We start from the raw sequence: 12445 nt of genomic DNA on the forward strand, positions 1-12445 counted from the left end.
TGTCTTCAGTACTGTGTTGCAACTTTGGGATAGAAGAATCAAAAGGCACTAAAACTTTGTTAATTTGGAAGTCTGGTTGATTTGGACTGCCAGCATTGTTGCGGCCTATGCCCATCTAAGTATGTGGCTTGTGACTCTCGTTAATTAGGGACACTGGTTAGGTCACGCCGGTTAATAAGGCTGGGCTCCTGGTGGGGTTGTCTCAGCCAGATATCGCCCAGACAGCCTTTCTCAAGTCTGAATTGAATGTTTAAATGTTGCATGTGCACCTCTGATGTGCATGCATGACTCCAATCGGAGAAACCCGTTCCAGACTAATAGTGTGGCTACATAGTTTGGGTTTCGCTTCTGTGAGCTTCGCGCCATTCCGCTTTGGCCAGCCGGCCTAGGGCTCTGCGGCTTCCATAGGTAAACCAGCCGAACGCAGCTTTCTTTTCGTAACCTGATTGCCGCGTTTTGCTGAAGACTTTTTGGAAGGCGTCTCGCCTTTTCGGCCCAATGTGCGTTATCTTCAATCCCGTCCTCTTGGTTCTACCGCTCCTCCAATGTGCTGTAATTTTTTTTTAGGTAAGGAGAGGCTGTAGTTACCGGCTCATTTCTCGGTGGACACCTCAACCGCACCGTGAGGTTGTGGTAATATAAGGAACGGAGTGGCAAATTTTGACACCAACATGGATCTTAACGTGCACTGACATAAGCACAGCGTTTTCAGTCTGCTGGGGTGGGGAGGCCCAGTTAGCACACTTTTTTTTTCATTTGCCCTCCCCCCCCCCTCCCCCCCTCCCGGCATGCTCCTCGGCAAGAGATTTATTTTCCTCTCAGGATAGAGAGTACATTACAGAGGGGAACGGCAATTCACAGCAATATAGAAGATAGGCAAGGAGGCCAAGTACTGTTACTTGAGGAACCCCAGAACCAAGTGGTACAGTAGAGGAATTGGCATCATTAATGCTGAAGAAGGAAACCCATGGATCCAGTTAATAACTGCAGAGTGAGTGTTCAGCATACCGTATTTTCCGGTGTATAACACGCACCCTTGTATAAGACGCACCCCCCCATATATGCAGGCTGTCATTGAAAAAGTTATTATATAAGACGCACCCGTGTATAAGACGCATCCCAATTTACCCAGTTAGGCTAGTGGGGCTTAATTAAACATGCTTTTGCGACCATTGCAAAATGCACCTTACCTGTGAGAAGTTCTTAAGCACCGCTAAGTGATCGAAAAAGGCAACACTCACGCCATACCCACCCACGTTTTAGTAAAAAAAGAAACAAAGAACGAAGGAACTCTCCTTATGTCCATAAGAACATTTTATATTAACTTAAAACCTTCGAAGTCTTGATCTTAAGATGTGCTATCAAAAAGCACGCCCATTTCTGGAGGCGACCCAGCTGAAACATTTTCTTCGCACTACGTACACGGAGCAAACAAAGTTGCAAAGGGTGACTGAAAGAAACGCGAGCTTGTCTTTACAATGGCGAGAAACGCGATTGTCACCATCTGTTGGCATTTCACATTACTTTTGCTTGGGGCCTGCGAAACAGTCGCGGGTTTATGATTCCGGAAGTCGTCATCCCCACCGTTTAATAATAAAGTTGCTCTCGGTGGTCCCCGTATTGAAGTATTAACCGTGTTAAAACCGCGTTATTGGTAGTGATGTTTTTTCGGTGAAAAAAGCTTGAACATGGACCTTTTTAATATCTGAACTCGCAAAAAAAAAAAACAGAAAAAGTCGCATATAAGACGCACCCTTGTATAGGACGCACCAGCAAGATTTTTGAAAAAAAAGCCGCGTCTTATATACCGGAAAATACGGTACTTATAGTCTATGTAATAGCAGTTATTAACTTTATCGCATGCTTTAGCAAAGTCCAGAAATATGCAGGCAGACGAAAAAGTGGAGTCCAGTTAGAAGTGCATGTCATGAGTGAACGAAAGAATGTCGCAAGAGAAAAAACTTTCGGAAGCCATGCTCTGTTAGAAGAAATTGAAAATTAACAAGATGTGTAAATATATGTACCATTATTTTGCATGCTATTGATTGCAAAGATGTAGGTGAACGGTTAGGTGGATTCTGTTTATGTAACTAAAACGCTCGATGACAATGCGGAACTTGAAGTACTAAACGGCTGCCTTCTTCTTATATGGAAGGCCACAGCTAGTACAGAAAAGCGATTAAATAAACAAAAGTGGAATTGCAATCTCAGCAGACGCCTAACGTGCCATAACAAAGAGATTAAGGAATATGCATGTAAACTCTGCAATCAGAATTGAGGGAACAATATGTGACCAGCTTGAGAGCAACATTGTCCTCGCCAAAATATGGAACCTCCTTCGTCACCTCCTCGATCCAGAAATTAGTAAGTTAAAAGAGCGACAAAATTTGCAGAAATTAGGTTATAAATTTGTGGATTGGGAACAGGAACTCCTCGATGCAATTTGTAGCTGATATATAGGATCCGCCACCAAACCTCATTTACCACGTTATGAGGGTAAATCCAACAGCAAACTAGACGCCCTTATCACTGAATTCGAGGTTTGAGCAGAAATGCTCAAGCCCAAAACTAAATCAGGCCCCGGAACCGATGGCGTAAATGCTGAGAAAACTGGACGAAAAATCTTTAACAGCGCTGACAAATTTCATGCAAGAATGCTGGGAAGAGGGGGTGATCCCCAAACAGTGGGAAACCGCTAAGGTAGTTTTCATACCGAAGCCAGGGAAGCCGCTCGCCCTAGAAAATCTAAGGCCTATATCCCTCGCATCTTGCGTCGGAAAACTGATGGAACATGTGATACAAACGCAATTAAACAATTACATGAAATACAACTATTACCTCATTCGATGATAGGTTTTAGATCGCATTTTTCTATGCAAGATGTCATATACAACTCAGACATGACATATTAGACTCTAAGTCGATCGAGGCGAAAGTACTATTGGGGCTTGATCTCACCATAGCTTTCGACAATGTAAAACACGAGGCGAGAAAGCCTGGCTCGGGGAACGCACATACAACTACATTGCAAATTTCCCCTCGGGCAGGATAGCGCGCGTCCAGTTTGGTAAAAGTCTTTTTCAAGACGAACACTTGGGCAGCATAGGCACCGGCCGGGGTTCGGTACTTTGCCCCGTTCTCTTCAACGTGGCCATTGATACGGCTACCGGTGAGGCTGGAGTTGATAGACGGCTTGAACTTCTGCTTGTACGCGGGCGACATCACCATGTGGTTGACCCGTGGAAGCGACGCGCACATCCAAAGTACGCTATAGAGGGCCATGAATGAGATCGAAAACTATGCCAGCCACAGGGACTTGCAGTGAAGATGATGTCCTTGGGCTTAATGGCGCATACCCACGGCGGGGGATTGGCTAGGGTGCTTGCAATGCTCGCCGCAGAAGTACGAGCTTCTTTTTTTTTTATCGACCTCTGCGCCAAACCAGAACCATCTCTAAAATCAAATTACAAGCGCAAGCGGCGGAGATCCCTCATGTTGAAAAATTCGCTGTGGCTTAGCTTGGTTAAGCCCGGTAATTGCGAAAGCAATATCCGTACCTACGCCATGGTACAGCTGGTAGTGTAGCTGGTGGTGGTGCTTGTGGTTAGACTTGTGGTGATGCATCGGTTATACAATCCAATCCAAACCACTCCAATCCAAACCCATCCAATCCAATCTATTCCAAACCAATCCAATCCAATCAAAATCCAATACACTCCTATCCAATCCAATGTAATCTAATCTAATCTAATCCACTCCAGTCTAATCTAATCTAATCTAATCCAATCTAATCCAATCTAATGCAATCAAGGTCAAATAAAGGTCAATGGTGGTCACGGCCGCGGCACGATGGTGGTCACGGCCGCGGCACGGCAAAGGCGTGAAAGTGCAAGTAGTATTGCTTTCGCAATAAAAATCAGGACTCTAGGCATGATTATACAAAGCAACGGGTATAACGGGGATGCAGTAATTAAGATGGAGAACTGCGCACAACAAACGATGCGCGTCATACAGCGGATTGCCAACGAGACACTGCATGAAAGAGCATAATCTCCTGCGGCTGGTGCAGGCCTTCGTAGTCAGCCGTGTCTTGTATGCTGCCCCCTTCCTCGATCTTAAAGCGGCAGAAAAGGAAAAGATAGATAAAATTATCAGGCGGTGCTCGAAGCAAGCTCTACGGTTGCTCATCCGTACATCCACTAGACGCGCCTCAGCAGTCGGGAAGAGCGGACGTGTCTCACGTCGATTCCGCCATATTTATGATTCTTTCCCGAAGCATCTGCCGAAGCTCTACAACACCATCTGGCTACACTTCCAGAACAACGAGGTTATCACCCACTCTTGTTCAGGTAGGGCCGTTTTCTCAAATCCTACGAGAATTTGACTCAGCAGACCACGCGAGTAGCTAAGCCTAACAGTTAGGCCACGACTCAGCTGCCCGCCGAGGCTCCGCGGGCCAACTCTGCCGCAAACCATGACGACCCTGATGGGATACGACCCGGAGGGGATGTAGATTGCCACCATGCCACAGGCGAAAACGCCGGTTTTCGATAAGGTTACGAAACCGATTATCCAACGCAAGATAGAAGAGTGAGAACGCGCATCAGCCCGTGACGCCTACTCGGCAAGGCAGAAACGTCAAACGCCAGATGGCCGCGTCACCGCGGCAGGGGATACGCCGCTGCAGCAGACACACCGCACGCGTCAAGCGTTGGAAGCCGCCTCCGCAGCCGCGTCTGGACAAGCAAGATGCAGTCATCATAATGAAGCCTAAAGGAACGCTGGATCTCAGCAAATTCAGGGGAGGCAACGCGGTCGGAAACGCCTTGCACACGGCAGCTGGCGTGGACAATGGCTCAGCCGAGCTCAGCGTTAGGCCCATATAGGAACAGAACATCATCGTCGTCGGGGTGCGAGACGCCCAAATAATCAGAAAGATCCTGGCAATTCAAGAACTTCAGCTTGGGGACAAGGCACACGCAGCGTACTCCTACCTCCGCCCCTCCGACGACACGTGCAAAGGAGTAATACAGGTGGACCCTAGGGTTTCCGACGAAGACATCACGAAAGCGCTTCGCTCCCCGGACGCACCAGTGGTGAGCGTGACGAAATTAGGTTCCTCCAACGTGGCAGCCATCACGTTTGAAGGAAGAAAGGTCCCGTTTCACGTCTTCTACTACGGTGAAGCGGTTGCCGTACGCCTATACAAGAAAACAACGCCAGCCTGCGCACTGTGCGGGAAACTTGGACACCGGGCATATGTTTGCCCTTGCCCTTCGAAGTCAAGATGTCCGCAGTGCGGTCAGCAAGGTGTTCCAGAATACCACGACTGCCAACCCAAGTGCACGGTCTGCGAAGGTCCACATCCCATGGGGCCGAATCAATGCAAGTACAAGTACCGAACATCACAACCAACCAAGCCCAAGACAGGACGAGTCAACCACCAGTCCAGGTTCAGGCTTCGCAACCGGTCCAGTAGCAGAGGACCATCGAGCAGCGGGGACCGACTGACCCACCAGACCCAGTCCTCCAGCAGCCACTTAGCACCACCCGGCTCACGCTCTTCAAGCAAAGGGCCTGGGACTACCGATAAGGTGTCGCACCACAACGGCAGCCGTCCAGCCGAGAAGACAACAGGACCCCATAACAAGGAGCAGCGCAACGGCAGCAATGCGAGCTGGTCAGATGTAGCTGCCTCCTCCCCCGAAGCGTTGGCTTACAAACGACTTAAAGCGGAGATTGAACAAATAAAATCAGAAAATAGCACTGTAAGGGATCGGCAGTGTACGCGGGGTCATTGGAACGCGGTTGGGGGAGTTCCAAGCGGAGCGTCTCCTTTCTTGGAACGCGGCCGCTCGCGAACGCGCCGGGAACTACGGGTGTCCCCCGCCCCGCGGTACCGATTCGCGCACGTACTGGCACGAATGTGTATTTGTGTTTGTTTTTATGTTTATGCAGTGGTAGAGAGGGTGGTACCTTGTTGAAGCCGGAGGGCTGGCCGTGCCCTTGAAGAACCAATCATGTTAAAAGCACAACATGATTGGAAGCTATGAAATGTGGGCCGGGCCTTTAGGGCTTTAAAACCGGGTCCAGGAGCTGGAAGCGAGGTTCTGCGCTAAGGTGAGATGCTATGCATCTTCGGCTACGCCGAGTAGGGGCCTCCCCTAGTATCAGCCAGATCCACCTTTTTTGTTGTTTTGTCGTTTTGGCGTTTAATTTGTCTCGAGTGTCTAAACTTCTATACGCTGTAAATATCTGTATATAAAACTTCAAGTATTCGCCTTACCCCTGCATCTCAACTGATCACGAGAACGTCTCTGACGGAGCACCCCTGGTGCAAAGATCAAGCTTCAGTCTTCGAGTTAAAACAACCGCCTCTGGCGGGGCACCTCTGGTGCAAGGAGGAAAGAAGAACCTGTGAAATTTACTGGCGCAGTCGACAGGATCCTGCGGCCATCGGAAGACGGCGCAGGAAGAAGATTGAACGCAGGGAGAAAGGCGACGGTCAGGCAACAGCAGCGTTCGAGCAAGGACCTGCGGAGAGACGGCGGCAAGGACGCAAGGACCTCGGCAGGTGTCCAGCGACGCGGGACTGCATCCGGTCAAGGAAAGCAGCGCGTCGAGAACTCGACGGTCACCGGCGGCGGACCAGCGGCGTGCGACAGCTCATCGCAGCGTCCGGGGAAAGTGGCGGTGGACCCCGACGCCAAGGAGCTGGCAATGCGGATCGACGCATCGAAACCGTGAGTTTCCTTGGTCGCATTGCTCGTCCCTGTGCGTGTGTTCGAGCCGGTAGGACAGTTGAGGGGTACATACGGCGGTATGGAGGGTTATTCATGCCGGCCCTCACTCGATGTGAGGTATCGAGTGCAATTGGCGAAGGCGCGTTTAGCTTATTATCAGGCTGAGCTTGCAAAATTGAATGGAGGAAAGGCGCCGCTATGCGAGGAAAAACCTCCGGATTTGCAGGCGTTAGAAGCAAGGCGCCAGCAGCTAGAGCTCGAGCTGGCTAAGCTCAAGGAGTCAAGGAGAGCTAATCAACTAGGCAGGGAGAACTGCTCCGAGTCCCGAGTGGAGAGGCCGCCAATGCTGGAAGGCAAAGACATATGCCTGTCAAGCACGGGTCCAGAAAACTGCCAGGCAGAAGTAAAAAGAGAGCCAGCTTTCCGCGAAACTGGAATCTCTCGTGAAGAAAGCATCGTGACGGAACGCAGCGTCGCAGTATTAGAGGCGGTGAACGCGCACTCCGACGATCCAGCTGCACAAGTTAGCTCTACCCCAAATGACACCAGGGACGCGGACGCGAGTTCAGGAATAAAAACTCGGTCTGAGGCCAGCTGCGAAAAAGAGCAGTTGGTTCAGCGTGAAACGACCAGCGACGACAGACGTCAGATTGGTGAGCAAGAGACAGCAGGAAACCTAACGTTGCCGCAACGGCAGACAGTGTCGGGCAGGTGGCAGGACGCGCCTCGTAACGTTAGTGCTGGCAGGAGCGTTCCATCCGAGCCAGAGAACGGAGGTGGGTCTGTTGCGCCTAGCGGACCGAGCGCCGCGCAGTTGTTGAACGCACCCGACGAGTGTCCCTCCAGGTACTTCGAGGACAGGGAGATGCGTGGCGACTTGCCACAAGGCAAACTAGGGTCAAGCGACTGCCAGGGAGCTCATGCAGCCTCAGACTACACCACGAAGCCGGCAAGCGCCGATCAAGCACGGAGCGGCAATTTCAAGGTTTGCCCGTGCAGCAAAGGTACAAATGGCTCCAATCGAGGCAGAGTAGCTGGAGGCAGGTGCGTGGACTTCACGTTGAAAGTCAGCGCTTCGAGCGGTACGTCCCGTACTGTAGTACGCCAATCCCGTGTGGCAAAAGCGGCCGCACTGATACGATTACACTGGACAGGGGCTATGCTCCTTACGCAGCACGCGTCCCGTATTGGTGCGCCGAAGAGAGCGTGCCCTCAAGGGCGTCGCGTGATCAGGGATTCGGACCCATCGAGTACCACAAAGTTTTCGATCCTGGAGGGCAGCAACTTTTTAGTTATCGCCCCGCTGTGGCACAAGTCTAATGAGCGCAGCGGCCATTAGGCGTTAATCGTGTCGAGCGAGACACGTGTGGGCTCGAACGCACACAGGGACGCTCGGTGCGACCAAGGAGGCTCACGTGGCCGCTTACGGACCCCATATCAGTGCTAGTGAACGCTCCAGTTGCGAGTGTCTGTGTGTGTGTGTGATCATTCCCGAGCAGGACCACGGTGTGCACGCAAGTGAACTGGGTACATGGAGGCCGTGTTACGGCGCACGGCAGGCATGCCACTGTATGTATTTGAGTGTGCAAGTTGCTTACGTTGTGTTAGTTCCCGTGTGCATTTTGCTTTTGGTTTTGTTGGTGCCAGTGCTGGTGTAGCTGCGGTATGTCACCCACAGGGTGGTTTTGTGACCCGTACCGATCCCTTCTTGTTATAATTCTAAAAGTGTCATTTGAGCCCTTTGTAGAATCTTGGGAAGGGCGTGTAAGGGATCGGCAGTGTACGCGGGGTCATTGGAACGCGGTTGGGGGCGTTCCAAGCGGAGCGTCTCCTTTCTTGGAACGCGGCCGCTCGCGAACGCGCCGGGAACTACGGGTGTCCCCCGCCCCGCGGTACCGATTCGCGCACGTACTGGCACGAATGTGTATTTGTGTTTGTTTTTATGTTTATGCAGTGGTAGAGAGGGTGGTACCTTGTTGAAGCCGGAGGGCTGGCCGTGCCCTTGAAGAACCAATCATGTTAAAAGCACAACATGATTGGAAGCTATGAAATGTGGGCCGGGCCTTTAGGGCTTTAAAACCGGGTCCAGGAGCTGGAAGCGAGGTTCTGCGCTAAGGTGAGATGCTATGCATCTTCGGCTACGCCGAGTAGGGGCCTCCCGTAGTATCAGCCAGATCCACCTTTTTTGTTGTTTTGTCGTTTTGGCGTTTAATTTGTATCGAGTGTCTAAACTTCTATACGCTGTAAATATCTGTATATAAAACTTCAAGTATTCGCCTTACCCCTGCATCTCAACTGATCACGAGAACGTCACTGACGGAGCACCCCTGGTGCAAAGATCAAGCTTCAGTCTTCGAGTTAAAACAACCGCCTCTGGCGGGGCACCTCTGGTGCAAGGAGGAAAGAAGAACCTGTGAAATTTACTAGCACATTGAAACAACAACTACACATCGCAGCAATCCAAACAATACATTACCTCCATCGACGCAACAGGCATGTCCGACGGAAGAAGATAAGCAGAGCTATCCCCTCCGTTCCCACAGCATTTAGACACTAGCATCCCGGAGAGGCAAGCAGCTCCACCAGAAACACCACACCAAGCATTAATTTCGCAGGCACCACCACTGCAGTCACCAAAGCCGCAATATACAGAGCACCCTCAAACCCAGGAACGCATCACCCTCTTGGAAAGCACAATTCAAGACCTCATTGAGAATAAATTACAAATTATGATCGAGACGACAATCAAAAGCATGTTTGAATCAGTTATTAAACCCATGATGGAAAACCTCGAACCAGTTCTAATCAGGATGCAAGCACAGGAGATCAGAATTGATCGCAATATTCAGGAATTATCAGATGTTTCTCACACCAAGGTCACAAAGCTATAGTGTAAAATGGGAACGCGTCGTCTACTAAACACTCAACTAGATAAAGAACCTGACGGCACACCACATGATCAGACCCGTTTCTAGCCCTCAACATGGCGCCAGAACCCAGACCTAAACTCACCATCCTACAATGGAACTGCAGGGGACTAAAACGGAAGAGGGAAATAACTTTTCGGCATCTTTAAAACACTATTTAATTTCCATGGAAATGTAGGAATGAATTCAATTGTGTGTGTTAATCTTGAAGTTTTTTTTTTATTTTACACGTTTTGCATTACTTTTTACAGGGGAAAATTTAGAGGCACTTAAATGTATAATTAATGAAGAGCTTAGTGAAGTTTCGCAGTGGTTTAAAAGTAATCGGCTAACCCTTAACACTGAGAAAATAAAGTACGCCGTGTTTCACTCGCGCAGGAAGAACATGAACTACGAACATATATCTCTAACAATCGACAACACGACTCTGCTGAGGGTGCCTCAATACAAGTATCTTGGTGTCCTGTTCGCGTCTGATATGCACTGGAAAGAACAAATTAATAATATTTGCTCCAAATTAGCCTATGGTTGTCATATTTTACTAAAGGCCAGGGACTGCTTTGATCTTCCAATTCTACGCATTCTGTATTTCGCCTTTGTGCACAGTCAATTATCTTATTGCCTGGAAGCATGGGGTGGTACATATAAAACATACCTAGATCCTGTTTCTCGCCTTCAAAAACGAGCTATTCGTATGATAACTTATTCAAATAATACATACCCCAGCAGGCCACTCTTTCAGCAGCTTCGTATCTTACCCCTATCAATGGCATATAAACTGAAGATAGCTGGAATAGTAAACAATGTAATAAAATCTAACAACCCCCTGCCCCTTAGTTTATTTAGATTACCAATGAAACAAACAAGAGCTGCAACCAACAATCTATTTAATTTACCACCTTGTTACAATATGTACGGCCGGAGACTCCTAGAATACAACGGAGCCCATGTGTGGAATGAAATCCCTAATGAAGTTAAAGAAAAAAATAACTTTTCGGCATCTTTAAAACACTATTTAATTTCCATGGAAATGTAGGAATGAATTCAATTGTGTGTGTTAATCTTGAAGTTTTTTTTTATTTTACACGTTCTGCAGTAATATTGTACTTGTTTTGTATTTGGACCCCTCACTAGCCGTAAAGGCTATGGGTCCAAACAACAGTTTGTGTACTGTTTCTGAGAATAAATAAAGAAAAAATTCAAAAAAAAAGAACAATACATAGACTCTCATGCCCATACGCCGCAAATAGTAGCCCTGCAAGAAGTGAATATGGAGGCTAAGATCAGAGGATAATCAACACATCAAACAAATCCCTCAACATGCATCTTGGTCCACAAATCATGCACGGCAACCATTGTAGACTTCAATCCAGACAGCGACATTGAATATACCTTCATAAAGCTACTACCACAGCCCAGAAACAGCAAGGGCACCTATATACTCAATATATATAGTCGCTCCAAACAGCACCGCGTAGCCTTCTACGCAATCTTTCTTAAAGCACTAAGAGAAGCCCAAAAGGCTCCCCTAGCTATAGTTGGCGACTTTAATGCTTATATCCCCCTATGGAGATACCCGAGGGAAGACGCGAAAGTACAGTGTTCTAGAAGGGAGAAGTGGGCTCACTGCCGTATATCCCTGCGCCTGCGCCGCTTCGCCTTGGCGCACCTAGCGTCGACTTCCCTGATGCCCGCCAGGGGCGCTGCCGCCTGTTCCACCTGAAGTGGTTCCCTTGCTCCGCGGTATCGGACGGCAGCGGCAGCAGTGGTGCGCTCGGAACGGCTGTGTTGGTTCGACGGTGTCGGCGCACGAAAGCTAATTTCGCCGGTGCTGTATGCGTAGCGGTATCCCTTTGTGCCCGTTCAGTGGTTGATTATTTGCTCAATGTGCAGTATGTGCGAGTGAGAATGCCTAGTCGCAGCCGAAATTACTGTTACAGTGGCGTGAGGGATGCACCAAAGGCGTCTTTGTTCAGCGTCCCACGTGATGAAGAACGAAGTAAGGAGCGGGAGAGGAATCTGCACCGTGCAAATAAGAAATTAGATGAGTCCTTTGCGGTCTGTGAACTGCATTTTGAACCACGGTTTATAATAAGAGATTTCGTGCACCTAATAGACGGCAAAGAAGTGCGCATTCCTCGTGACAAGCCGCTGCTATCGGAAGATGCCGTCTCCACGATTCTTCCGAATTTGCCGCATTACCTTACGAAAAAAACACCGATACTTAGGAGCCAAAGGAAGAGGTGCCAAAATGGCGATGCAGTCGCGAAGAAAAAGAGCCGAAGCACACTTCTCTATCGACGTGGCGCACAGTATTATTTGGTAAAATCAAGGAGGTTATATTAATATAACCTCCGTGGGTAAAATTGCTTGAAGACATGTTTACGGAATGCTTCAGTAAGATGCTGATAGCATTTTGGATCTGCTGAGCCTGGTGAATGCAAAGTCTACACATAAAATTGGTTGCAGTGAACGCTCAGCTGAGCTCACAAAAATGTAATCCGCTTTTATATTACAACGCAGCTTCACTTTTTTTTTCTCAAAGCGCATTAACTCTGAAAAGTACGAGAAAAGGGAGACGGTAATGCACAGGAAGATCGCAAAAACATTGTGAGGCCAGTCGACGCACGTTTGTAACAGTTCGTAAACATCTCTATTTGTGCACATTCAACCTTCTTGAGCCTGTTTCTCCTGGTGCACATGTTCTAATTTCCTTGTAAATAAAGGTCATTGCATAAATGTATCTGAATTTTATTGGCTTTCTATGCCAGGTCA

Source organism: Amblyomma mixtum, chromosome 2, assembly GCF_055824585.1.
Source record: "Amblyomma mixtum isolate Tamu chromosome 2, ASM5582458v1, whole genome shotgun sequence".
In the NCBI taxonomy this organism is placed as follows: Eukaryota; Metazoa; Arthropoda; class Arachnida; order Ixodida; family Ixodidae; genus Amblyomma; species Amblyomma mixtum.